The following is a 13,840-nucleotide window of genomic DNA, read 5'->3' as shown; positions in this document are numbered from 1 at the left end:
GGAGGATTACAAGTTTGTGATCAGCCTGGGGTTCACAGACACAATCTGTCTTAAGAAAAGTGTTACAAGGATTGCACACACAGTGTTCTATAAGACTACCCAGATTAACCATTTTTCTCCAGTCACTCTTTATACATTATGTTTTCCTTGGAACTTATTCCTTTGGTTTGAATTTTCAAACTTACTGCTAAAAGCAGTCCTTTGTCTTCTTTTACCTTTAATTTTTTACATATCTATAATCATGTTTCTATTTCTAGAGGTCTTTTGGTTTTATTAGACACGTTTAGGGCACTATTTATCTGCTGCACTGTATTTTTGCTTTCCATGTCATTACTTTCTGTCTACATGTTCATTATTTTCTTCCTTTCCTTTATTTTATATTACTCTATGCTTTTAACTTAGTAATAAGCATACTGAGCTGTTTGTTTAAACAGTGTATCATCTGAAGAGCCATACAGCAATTTAAAGTAGACCTCACAGAAGGTATCCTAATTCAACAGTCTTCTCATTGTTCTAGAAGAATGATTTTAAAATGAAATTGAACTTGTTAGGGAGTGATCATTAGCTATTTAAAAATCAACTGTAAAAATTGAATGTAAGAATAACAGAAACAGCATGGGGGTGAGGAAGAAGGAGAAGAGAGCTAGCTGGAAGCTCACTGGGCCTGGTGAGGAGAATTAAAAGGGCTTGTGGAGTTGATGTGAGGTTAGTGGGAGCTCAGCCAGTCAACTTAGTTTATGACTACTTGGCCTACACAGATCGTGCATCATTACTCTGTGATGGCATTCTATTGATTGAATTTCCAGGTTCCTATAAGTAGGTCTTTGGAACTGTATTTTCAGGCCCAGCACCAGACTCAAATTTGCAAAAGCAAGCACCCTGAGCTGTATCTTCCCAGTGGGAGATGGTTGAGGTGCTGAGGAACTAACTGAGATTCTGGTTGGTGTGGCTCTTGGGGAGCCTGGGTGAGGGGAAGCTAGTAGGAAGATATAGATTTATAGGCAGAAGGAGGAAACTAGAGCAGCAGAAGGAACTGCAGCAGAAAATCACTCCATCTGGAATATACACTTTTAACTGCGTTTGTGTGGTTATTTGATACAGTGCTTTAAAAAGAATAAAGGAAGTTACAAAAAAACCAACATTAATCTTAAATGAAAATTATGTTTTAAGTGCACTGTAAGTATTATCTCTCCTACAATACTGTGCATGTGTGCATATGCACGTGTGTGGAGGCCAGAGGACAACCTCAGGCGGCTTCCTTGGATACTATTTGTATTTTTTGAGATAGTCTTTCATTGGCCCGGAACTCACCGTGTAGTCTAAGTGACTTGCCAGTAAGATTTCTTCTACCTCTACTTCTCTAGTGCTGGGATTATAACCCTGTGGTTTTTGTTTTTAAGACATGGGTTCTAGAGATTGAAAGCAATTTACTACTCCACAGACCCACTTACAATTCTCCATAACTCAGTGAAGCACAAATATTAGTTGCAGTTTTCTTGCTAGAAACCAAAGGCCCAGACAGGCCATGAAACCTGCTCAGGCACACCAAACTGGGAAGAGGAAGAGCCAGCTGTTTGACTGTAGATAATGACTTCAAAACCAGACAGCTCAAGGCACAAGCATCAGATGGAGAATCCAACACATCATACCCTTTGACTTCTACTGCTATTGCTCAGCTTGGAGATTCTTGGAGACCATTTAGCTTTGTTTCACAAGAAGACAGTGGTGAATTATGAGAGAAAGAGATGTTAGGGTCTCCTGAATCATTTTCTCATTCCAGTTAAAAGTCTTTTCTTGGGCTGGAGAAATGGCTTAGTGGTTAAGTGCTTGCCTGTGAAGCCTAAGGACCCCAGTTCAAGGCTGCATTCCCCAGGACCCAGGTTAGTCAGATGCACAAGGGGGCACATGTGTCTGGAGTTCGTTTGCAGTGGCTGGAGGCTCTGGCATGCCCATTCTCTCTCTCTCTCTCTCTATCTGTCTCTTTCTCTCTTTGTCACTCTCATATAAATAAATTAAAATAAACAAAAAATTTTTAAAAGTCTTTTCTCTTGGTAATGGATAGGATAGATGATCATGAGAACATTTTGTGAAGAATCTCACATTAGACAAAAGGTCTTGCAAATTTCTTACAGTGATAGCTTGCAGTGAATTCACAGAATCATGTGCACATCATGTTTGGAGAAGGGAGCAGCAACTGGTTAGGATTCTGCCACTCTGAGAAAACAGGAGATGCTGTAATGATCCTGGGGATACTGTGCAAAATGAAATGGGTAATGCTGGCAATACTGGCAGTGAAAGAATTTACCAGGCTGGAGGGATGGCTTAGCAGTTAAGGAATTTGTCTGCAAAGCCAAAGGACCCAGGTTTGATTCCCCGGGACCCATGTTAGTCAGATGCACAAGGGGGTGTATGTGTCTGGAGTTGGTCTGCAGTGACTGAAAGCCCTGGTGCACCCATTCTCTCTTTCTGTCTGTCTCTTTCACTCTCCCTCTTTCTCTGTCAAATAAATAAAAATAAAATATATAAAAAAGAATTTACCAAGTGCATGAATAGACAAAGAAAGAAAATCTGTTAAAATGCACTGGAAGAGAGCAACAAATGTAACCACCAGAAGGGATGGCAAGGCTGAGAAGGGTAGATGTGAGGGGAGTTACCTGGAATGCATACCTGGACAGAAGTGGATGCCTCACTATCTTGTTAAAGGGTAAAATGCTCTTGAGACTGGCTGTTCTTATAAGGTGACATGGGCTATTTGTAGTTAGGCTCTAGACATCTGTGTAAGACGTGGTTGGTTACCATAGAGACAGACTCCAAATGGCCATGGCCTCACTGTTAAAGGGTGGGAATTTAGCTTTTTTCTTCTGGCCTTTAATTTAATTTTAATTGAAAAATAGTGCATGTGTACACCCACTCGTGTTCCTGTGTGTGTGTTTACGTATGCTACACATCAGTGGAGGTCAGAAGACCACCTTTGGGCCAGTCTTCACTTTCCACCTCATGTAGGCAGGGTTTCTTCTGCTGCTGTTACTCTTTTGCTTCTGTTCAGAACAAGCTTTTGGGATAGTTTCTGTATTTGCCTCCCATCTGGCTGTAAGCATGGAGGGGTTACAGAATTCCACCAAGGCTTCCAACTTTTTAGTTTTGTTTTATTTTTATGTGTGGTCTTGGGATTGAGCTTGGGTATTGAGGCTTGAGCACTTTATCTTCCCAGCACCATTTTGACTCTACATTTGCCCCCTTGAAAGAACAGCAAGGTCAAATTACAGAGAAGAGACAAGTATCTGTGTGCTAGAGCTGCTTTGGGACTGGGTCCCTGCTGGGTCATTGCTGGTTCACTATAGACAGGATAATACGCATACTTGAGAGAGACAATTTGAAGGATGGGGGAGTGGCTATTGCAAAAGATCAAAGACTAGACCGTGATACTATTTATTGATTATGCCTGATGATTAAGTAAGAAAGGGCCAAAGAAATAAAGTAGAACTCAGAAAAGAAGAATGGAGATATGGGAGCTTGCTAGTATAAGTTCAGATGATATTATTGGCTGGAAGTTCACAGAGAAGTTTTGTACCATTTGATTCACTGTGGATATGATATCTCAAGGATAATGGGTACCCATCTAACCCATATTTTTGTACAACCTTTTGAAGTCTGACAGTTGGGTTTTGGGAAAAAACAAACTCATGTAGCCATTGAAGAAGGCAGGGACGGAAAGTATAAATCAATGTAAGAAATTTTACTACAGGATAAGAGAGACCATGGTTGAAGAAGTTGGTGATAAGAAAAAGAACAGAACATCAGGCCTGGCATGAAGGAAAAGTTCTATCTTTTAAGGAAGGCTAGATAGAATCTGTCGTGCCACAAGTACAGAAAATCTGGGTTTTTCATTTTTCTGGAGATCCCTATGAGGCATGACAAAGTTGACATAGAAGACAGATAATTAGTGTGTAATCAGTAGCCCTGTGATGCCCTGTGGAGTCCTCTGGGTTAAAGACTCCTAGGAGAAGTTAAGGGATTCATTTCAAGATCAGAATAAGGCATAGAAAATGTGGCTCAGCCTAAGGATGAATGTAACAGACCCAGCTATGATGAAGTTTTTTTATGGTAATGACAGAGGGGTCTTTAAATAATAGAGAGCTGGATTTTTACTTACTCAGAGCCAGACAAATTAATTTTGACAGAAGAACAATATGTCTTAAAAAGATTTTCATGCGGTCAAGAAAGGATCTGCCTGGTGAGGCACAGGTGAGGGTGAGCATATGTGTTATTAACACATCTCCCATTGGGATGATTCCAAAATCAGGAGTGAGTATCGTGGACCTATAAATTTACTTATCTGAATTGGCCATTGGATCCTTTCCAGTCTGTATGTCTTTAGGAGAACCAAGTTCTTCCTACAGCTCAGCCAAGTCATGATGAAAATCCTGACTGGAATCTTGTAGAATTTTGTTTTATATTACTTATTATTTTATCTTTTGGTTCTACTTTCTTGTTGGGCATTTAAGAACATAGAAATTCCCATTTTTCTGTTGTCAGTTCTAACACCTTATGAGTTGCACACAGGGATTTAGAAGGAGTCTATTGGCCCTTGGAATTTTTCCCTCCCAGCAGTACGTCTGCTGGGATGAGTTGGGCTCTTAGTGTCCTCTAATAGCCTAACAGGGAACGGTTGGTGTTGTGATAGTATGTTGGGTCTCGAACACTTTTTAAAATAGTATTTGTTACTCTGAAAAGTTGCACCAGAGGAAGTCAAGATGTAGAGTGGCTTTTAAATTCTCTGTATTAGAGGGGTGAGCATTTAGGTCTGAGAATGTGTAAAGGAACAGGAATTGTGAAAGAAAACACACTGCTTCTTTTTGAGGACTTCAGCATCAATTTATTTTTGAGAATATTTTCCATGAGCAAGTTGAGTATGACAGAGAATATGTGACCATCATTGGTCTATTAAGATGCAAGGACTAAGCTGGGCATGGTGGTATACACCTTTAATTGCTGAGGTAGGAGGATTGCTGTGAGTACGAGTTTGAGACAACAAAGTAAAATTCCAGGTCAGCCTGGGCTACAGCAAGACCCTACCTTGAAAAACCAAGAAAAAAAATACAAGGTCTATCCAAAGGCATCCCCAATGGGCAGTGCTTTAGCTAAGGCACCCTCATTGGATAGAAAAACTTCTGTTTACAAAAGTGAAACCCAGTTTAACTTTGGGGCCACCTATAGTGTGCTAAGGCCAATGTGTCTGGTAGGTCAGACTGAACTGACCTTGAGGTGAGACTCACAAATGGAAATAGTGCACTCAATTCCATTCTGCTAGGAAAAACATTCAACCAAACACAGCTTATGGAAGGAAAGGGGTTTATTTCAGACTTACAAAATCCAGGGGAATACCATCAAAGGTAGAAGATGTGGCTCATTTTCATCTATCAAGCAGAAAGAAACAACTGAACACCCGCAAGCACAATCCACCAAAGCCCAAACTGCTCTGAGCACACCTAGCAGGACCAGACTGAAGACTGGGTCTCCAGGCACATCTTAGGGCTGCGCTCCAGGATCTGCCCCCGGTGACATGCCCCTTTTAACAGGAATCTGCATGCTAGGGCTCAAGGAATAAGTTTAATCAAAAATGACTGAGACTCAGGTTGGACAGATGGCTTAGCAGTTAAGGTGCTTACTTAAGAAGCCTAAGAACCCAGGTTTGATTTCCCCAGTATCCACATAAGCCAGATGCATAAGGCAGCACAAGCATCAGGAATTCCTTTGCAGTTGCTAGTGGCCCTGGCATACCCATTCTTTTTCTCTCTCTGCCTCTTTCTCTCTCACACAAATAAATAAAAAATATTTTTTAAGAATTTAAAAATGACTGATATTGTCAGGCCATGCATATGAACTATCACATTCAAACTACCACAGGAACCATGGCTACAGTTTAATTGTGAAGAAGAGAGACTTATTATCTGGAAGAAGCAAAAGTTTTCTCCCCTGTAAGTTTCTGAGATCAGGAAGTTGGGCTAGAAGGAGAACAGCTGGTAAGCAAACATCAGCCACATACCCTCTGTCCTTTCCTGCTTTGGGGCACAGTAGCCATAGATGCCGGAGAGAGAGAAGAGAAGAGTGAGATGGGAGAAGAGGGAGTTCTCAAAAGCAAGCACCAGAGAAGAGAGGCCAAGGGAAGAGGGGAGAGAAAACTCCACATAGGCCATCAGAGGAATTCTGAAAACCCCCAGTTCCTCCTCTCCTGGGGCAGCTACCACTGGCAGCAGTTGTAGTGTGAGGTGTAGTCTGCATGTACTGGGGTGTTTTCAGCAGCTCTAACAGCCCTGTGCAAACTGCTGTAGTTCCAACTCCAGGATGAGTCCTGGAGGGAGGCCTTTGTCTTCATCCCAATCATGCCCTGGCAGTCTTAGCTGATGGGATGGGAGCCCATGGAAGCAGTGGGAGGGAGAAGGTGTCTTGTGGTTCAATCATTTCCCCACCACCTCAGGGGAGAACTGCTTAAGTGAAGACCAAATGGGACAGTGCCCTTTTGTGTTGGCGGGTTCTCAGAAACTAACTTGTCAAAAACAAACAACCAAACAAAACCCCTCATCAATCCCACTTTAAAAGCCTCAGCCATGCTGAGCGTGGTGGCGCACGCCTTTAATCCCAGCACTTGGGAGGCAGAGGTAGGAGGATCGCTGTGAGTTCGAGGCCACCCTGAGACACCATGGTGAATTCCAGGTCAGCCTGGGCTAGAGTGAGACCCTACCTCGAAAAAGAAAAAAAAAAAAAAAAAAAGCCTCAGCCAGGTTTTGTGCTGCCTCCACTCAAACTCAAACTAGAACAGCACAATGCTGAAACCACCAGGACCAAGTTTCCACCCTGCAGAGCAGTTGCATCAGTGCAGTTCTCATAGTCTAAGGAAACAACAGTACCTCTTCCACCCCTATTTTGCTCAGGGACTTTGGGCTGAGTCCACTAGGACTATTGCAGGACACAGAAAAGGGACTCTTTCCCCAGCTCCAGTCCCAGTGCCAATGGATATGCAACACGTTCCTCCTGCCAGTCTCCCTCCTCAGTTTGTGCCAGGTCATTCTCTGGCTTTGTAAAGGGGTGGCAAAGGGAGCAAGTGGGAGTCCTGGCACCAGTGTTAAACCTGTTCCATTTACACCCCCTTCCTTGTTGCCAGGAACCACAGGGGTTGGTGGAACAGGAACACAAGAAAGAAAAGGTTTACTTCAGCATTCCATGCTGTGCCCTTATCCCCCAAAGGAGACAACCTGGGTTGGGAGGAAAAGGAGCAAAGAATAGTGACCGTTTTCTGCCTCTGAGGAAGGACAGCATGGATGCATGGGGATTGCAGAGCGGGGGCAGACAGAGTGAAGACTGCACGTGGAATTTCCCACTGCCCTGCACACAAAGCTTAGCCAAAAGTAATAACGTGGGTTTGAGTCAAGTGAATTCTTTTTACAGTGTTTTGAGTGTGGAATTTGTGAACTCTATCTCGAGGAAACAGAGCCAGAAGAAACAGTTAAAGAATATCCAATGCCAGAGACAAAGAGCTTGCCTCACTGGTAGAATATTATCACCTGTATTGTCCTTGAGAGGAGCTTCTTTAGTCATTCCTGAACAGGACACCAGCATGTCATAAGAAACTGCATGTAGAAAGCTAGTGAGAGAAGTGAAAAACAGTGTTTATCAAGGGAAGACTCTATTGCTAAAGATGCTAAAGATGCCACATCCTTTAACTGCAGGACACTGGGAAATCAAGCTGTAACGGAGCTAGAAAGCTACCCCCCCCCCCACACACATACCTTATAGCCAGCTGTCTTAGTGTTGGAAAGTGCTATGCAGGTTGCTGAGGGAGAAAAGCCATCAACAGTTTTGAATAGCAGTGGACGCCCTGACAATCCAGGAAAAATATAACCACTGGTGCAGTAGTGGCATTTCTGATGTGGGAGGGTGATAGCTTGTATGTATGGCCCCATACACTTAGGTTTTTCATTAAAAATTGAGCTTGTGTCTCTGATCTGGGTACCCTGCACTGGATGGTGTATGGGTGGGCCCAATGGTGCAGAATGAGTAGGCCAGACCCCTGTTTCCCAGCTCCTCCCAGCTCCCTGGTCCAGGTTCCCTACACCAGTCATGGGACTATGTGCAGGCAGGCACAGCGAGGAGTGAGTAGGCAAAATACCTGTTCCCTGGCTCCTCCCAGTTCACTGGTCCTGGTAGGTCCCATTATGTCTTACTTGGGTAGGCCTAGTCCCTGTATGGGCTGTGGAATCAGGACTGTTGCTCTGGTATCCTGACTGGCCGCTGGGTACCAACATCCCTGTTCACCTGAGTCAGAGGTTCCACAGAACAAAGGACAAATACTTGCTGCCTTCTCAATAAAATAAAGAGTCTTCCTAAAGTGGGTAGACAACAATGCAAAAAATCCAAAGAAAGTCTGAAAACTCAGAAATCTCCACCAAGAGTGCCTAGTCCTACAATGGAAGCCTCCAACGAAATCACAGAGAAATCAACAGAACTTCATTCCCAAAATGAAAACACAATAACCAATAAGACCCTGATCAAAAGAATTGCTGAACTGGGAGCAAACCATCAAAGAAGAAACAATCATATCAATGAAATTGAACAGAATCGTCTCTTAGAACATTCATCTTTTTAAAAAATATATTTTATTTATTTATTTATTTGACAGGGAAAGAGGGAGGGGGAGAGAGAACGAGAGAGAGAGAGAGAGAGAGAGAATGGGCGAGCACCAGGGCCTTTAGCCACCAGAAATAAACTCCAGCTGTGTGCCCCCCTTGTGCATCTGGCTAATGTGGGTCCTGGGTAATTGAACCTGGGTTCTTTGGGTTTTGCAGGCAAACACCTTAACCACTAAGCCATTCCTCCAGCTTAGAGTGTTCAGCTTTTGACAGTAGGCTTAACGTGATTGAAAAAAATGTTAAAACCCTTAAAAGAGATATGAACAAATTGAAGGTGAATCAAGAAATGGAAGATCTTGGGCTGGAGAGATGGCTTAGTGGTTAATGACTTGCCTGTGAAGCCTAAGGACCCTGGTTCGAGGCTTGATTCCCCAGGACCCATGTTAGTCAGCTGCACAGGGGGCACATGCATCTGGATTTTGTTTGCAGTGGCTGGAGGCCCTGGCACACCAATTCTCTCTTTCTCTATCTGCCTCTTTCTCTCTCTGTTTGTTGCCTCAAATAAATAAGTAAATACAAATATTAATTTAAAAAAAAGAAATGGAATATCTCAACAATAGGTTTATTAAGCTTACTGAAGAAATGATCAGGGCTGGAGAGATGCTTAGTGGTTAAGGCACTTGCCTGAAAAGCTAAAGAACCTCAGTTCGATTCCCTAGTATCCATGTAAGCCAGATGCACAAGGTGGTGCATGCATCTGGAGTTCCTTTGCAGTGGCTGGAAGCCCTGGCACACCCAACCTCTCTTTCTCTCTCTCTCAAATAAATAAATAAAAATAAAATATTTTTTTAAAAAAGAAATGATCAAACGCAAGAATAAATTCCAGGAAGCATCAAAAAAATCAGAAATCAAACTGAAATCATACCCCAACAAAGAGATAGACACGATGCAAAATAATAACAGAAAACAAAATTCAAATAGAAATTATAAAAACCTCCTAGAGCCCCTCACCAACAGAGTTACTCATGTGGAAGGCAGAACCTCTGACCTGGAAGACAAGACAGAAGAAATTAATCAGGAGGCCAAATACGAAGGAACTGTGGGATACCCTACCATGACCAAACATCCAGATCATGGGTATATCAGAAGGTGAGGAAATTCAGGCAAGGGACATAAAGAACATATTCAACAAAATTGTTGAAGAAAATTTTCTGAATCTCTCAAAAGAGAGGCCCATCTAGATACAAGAAGTTCACAGAATACCAAACAGACTTATACTATCTACCAAAACTAAACCCAGAGCAGATTAATCTCCTAAACAAACCTATCACATCCATGGAGATTGAAAAGGTAATCAAAACCTCCCCCAAAAGAAAAGCCCAGGACTTTCTCAGATGAATTCTATCAAACCTTCATTGAAGAACTGAAACCAATTTTTCTCAAAGTCTGGAGACCAGGGAATCCTCCATAACTCCATTTATGAAGCTAGCATCACCGTAATACCAAAACCAGACAGAGATGAAACAAGAAAACCATAGAACTGTATTCCTGATGAACTTAGATGCAAAGATCCTGAACAAAATCTTTGCAAACTGAATTCAACAACACATCAAAAACATTATCTACATTGACCAAGTAGGCTTCATCCCAGGGCTGCAGGGATGGTTCATCATACCAAAATCACTCAACATAATATACCCCATAAACAAACTTCATCATAAGAAATACATGATTATTTCAATTAATACAGAGAAGGCCTTTGACAAAACACAGCACTACTTCATGATCAAAACACTGGAAAGAATAGGCATGGAGAGTTATTATCTCAACACAAGAGAGTCTATATATAAAGCACCTAAAGCCCAAATCATACTTAATAGGGAAAGATTCAAGGAGTTCTCACTGATATCAGGAACAAGACAGGGGTGTCCACTCTCACCACTGCTCTTAAACATAGTACTAGAAGTAATGGCCCAGTTTGAAATTGGAAATTGGAAAGGAAGAAGTCAAGTTAGCCCTATTTGCAGATTACATGATCCTGTACATAAGTGACCTGAAAGTCTCCATCTCAAAACTTCTTAAGGTGATTAATTCCTTCAGTAAAGTGGTAGGATACAAAATCAATGCACAAAAATCAGTAGCTTTTCTGTATGTAAAGGAAAAAAAATACAGAGAAAGAAATCAGTGAGGTGGTTCCAGTTTCAATAGCAACACCAACAAAAAATTAGATACCTTGGAATAATACAATCCAAGGATGTGAAAGACCTATCTATATAATTAAACCATTTAAAAAAGCCTCACGAAAGAAATTAAGGAGGGCTTGAGAAAATGGAAAGACCTCCCATGCTCTTGGATAGGTAGAATTAATATTGTGAAAATAACAGTTCTACCAAAAGCAGATTTAATACAATACTAATAAAAACACAGCATCAAATTAATAGCTTAATTGGATGGTACTATATAAATGTAAGTAGAAGACAGATTAATGGGGGTGAAAAGGTCTAAGTGAGGTCAAGGGAAGAGATTGAGTAAGGAAAGATGGAGGAAGGGCTAATCAAAATCTAAGAGGATATAAATAAATCATATTGAAACCTACTATTTTGGACAATGGAACACTCAAGAGCCATAGATTGTTATTAGAAAATTTTCAGTGCCAGGGATGGGATACCTTTCAGTGAGTTCTTGGCCAGGGAGGTCCCTGATGCCCCCCAAACATTACAGGCCATTGCTGAGGCTCTTGGTTTCCCACCAGGAATAGATGGTAAGGCCATATTGCTGAAGACTCCACAAACTTGGGCTGAAAGGTCATTGAGAAATCCTGCTGGAGCTGAGCTGAAAAAGACCAGCTGACAGAAAGCTAGAAAAATCCAGACTGCATGCAGCTCAGTGGGAGAGAGAGAAATCACCAGTGAAGATACTCAGCAGTAGACACAGCAAGCCTTATATTTGGCCAACCAGGCCAAATCAGCCAATGGTTGCAGTAGTGGCATGTCTGTTATGGGGGAAACAAAATGCCCCCTAATTTGACTGGAGGCCTGCTCCATGGGAGGGAATACATCCCTGATACTGAAAACCTACAACAGGTGTAGTCATTAGCCCTAGGGGTATAACGTCTGCTGCTATCCGGCTAAATGTGTATACTATGTTCATCAAACTGCCCAGTAAGCACTTCTCTTAATGTTCATACCCATATATTAATGCTACTCTCACTTTTGGTAGAGAATTTTCTCTTTTCATATGGCAGTGACCTTGGGATGACTCAGAAGGCATCAAGGTGCTGAGAAGAAGCGACAAAGGAGTACTCAACACTGCAATATCTCTATGTCACCTTCCAAGGCTCAGGGTCGATTGAGGAAGATGTGATGGAAAGAATGTAAGAGCCAAAGGAAGGGTAGGACTCTTTACAATGTGCTCCTCCAGACACAAAATGGCCTGGATATCCATGACTTACAGCACCCGACACAACCTACATTAAGACCATCATAATAGTAGGAATAGATGATGATATCAAAATGAAAGAGATACTGATTGAGAGGGGGAGGGGATATGATGGAGAGTGGAATTTCAAAAGGGAAAGTGGGGGGAGGGAGGGAATTACCATGGGATATTGTTTACAACCATGGAAGTTGTTAATTATAAAAAATAAATAAATGAAATATTAAAGTACCAGCATCTTTCTTCTTAGAGATTGAAAAAATGATCTCAAAATTCATATGAAATGGCATCAGGCCTCAGATATCCAAACATACCCTTAGCAAACCCCCCCCCCCAAAAAAAATAACAAAAAACAAACAAAAAAAAAAACAGAAACAAAAAACTCCACCACTGGAGCTATCACCATACAAAGCCATAGTAACAAAAACAGCACGGTACTGGAATAAAAACAGAAACATAGACCAATGGAACAGAATTGAAGACCTAGACCTTAGGTCAAGTAAATACAGCTACTTGATCTTTAACAAAGGTGCCAATACTGTGGACTGGAGAAAAGACAGCATCTTCAACAAATGGTGTTAGACATTGGATCACCATATGTAGAAAAATGAAATTAGACCCACTCATTTCACTGTACACAAAAATGAAGTCCAAATAGATTAAGACCTCAATATAAGACATGAAACTCTTCAACTACTAGAAGAAAAAATAGGAGTGCTCTCCAAGATATAGGACTGGGGAAAAGACTTCCTGAACAAACCCCCAAGAAATTAAAGAAACACTCAACCAATGGGATTTTATGAAGCTAAAAAGCTTTTGAACAGACAAACATACCATAAGCAGAGCCAATAGATAACCCACTGAATAGGAGAAAATCTTTGCTAGCTATAATACTGACAGAAGCCTAATATGTAGAATCTACAAAAATCTCAAAAAACTAAACAATAAAAAATAAAACATCCCACCGTATAAGTGGGGCAGAGAACTGAACAGGGGGTTCTCAAGGAAGAATTACAAATGGCTAACACACTTAACAAAATGTTCAGCAGCCCTAACCATTAGGGAAATGCAAATTAAAACAACTATGAGATTCCACATTAACCTTGTAAGGATAGAAAACATTAAAAAAAATTAAGTGAAAACCAAAGTTGGTGTGAGTGTGGAGAAATGTGAACACTCATTCACTGTTGTTTGGAATGTAAGCTGGTAAGAACCTCTGTGGAAATCAATATAGAGACTCCTGAAAAGGATGAATACAGAGTTACCAAGAGACCCTGTTATTCCCTTAGTGGATATTTACCCTAAAAGTTCCACATCTTAGTTCAGAGACATTTGTTTAACCATGTTTATAGCTGCTCAATTCATAACAGCTAAGAACTGGAATCAATGCAGGTACCCATCATTGGAAGAATGGATAACCAAGATGTAGTATATCTGCACAGTGGAATTCTAATCAGTAGTAAGAAAAAAAAAAAATCACACATTGAATTTTGTAGAAAAATGGTCAAACTTGGAACAGACCATACTAAGTGAACTTACCCAATCACAGAAAGACGATCCACTCATCTGCTCTTCCTAACCTGAATCAGCCTGAGTTGCTGACACACCTAAATGGCATCTCAAGGCCTGGATAACAGAGAGGGTATGGCTTAGGGAAAAAGGGTGGGATTGGTGGGCGGGGGGCACAAAAATGAACCCAAATTGAACTGGTACCATAGAGTCCTATATTCTGGAAGTTAGACTAAAAGGTGGAACCCTCAAGAGGACCTTAGGGGTAG

Source organism: Jaculus jaculus, chromosome 4, assembly GCF_020740685.1.
Source record: "Jaculus jaculus isolate mJacJac1 chromosome 4, mJacJac1.mat.Y.cur, whole genome shotgun sequence".
In the NCBI taxonomy this organism is placed as follows: Eukaryota; Metazoa; Chordata; class Mammalia; order Rodentia; family Dipodidae; genus Jaculus; species Jaculus jaculus.
This window is presented reverse-complemented; position numbering follows the sequence as displayed.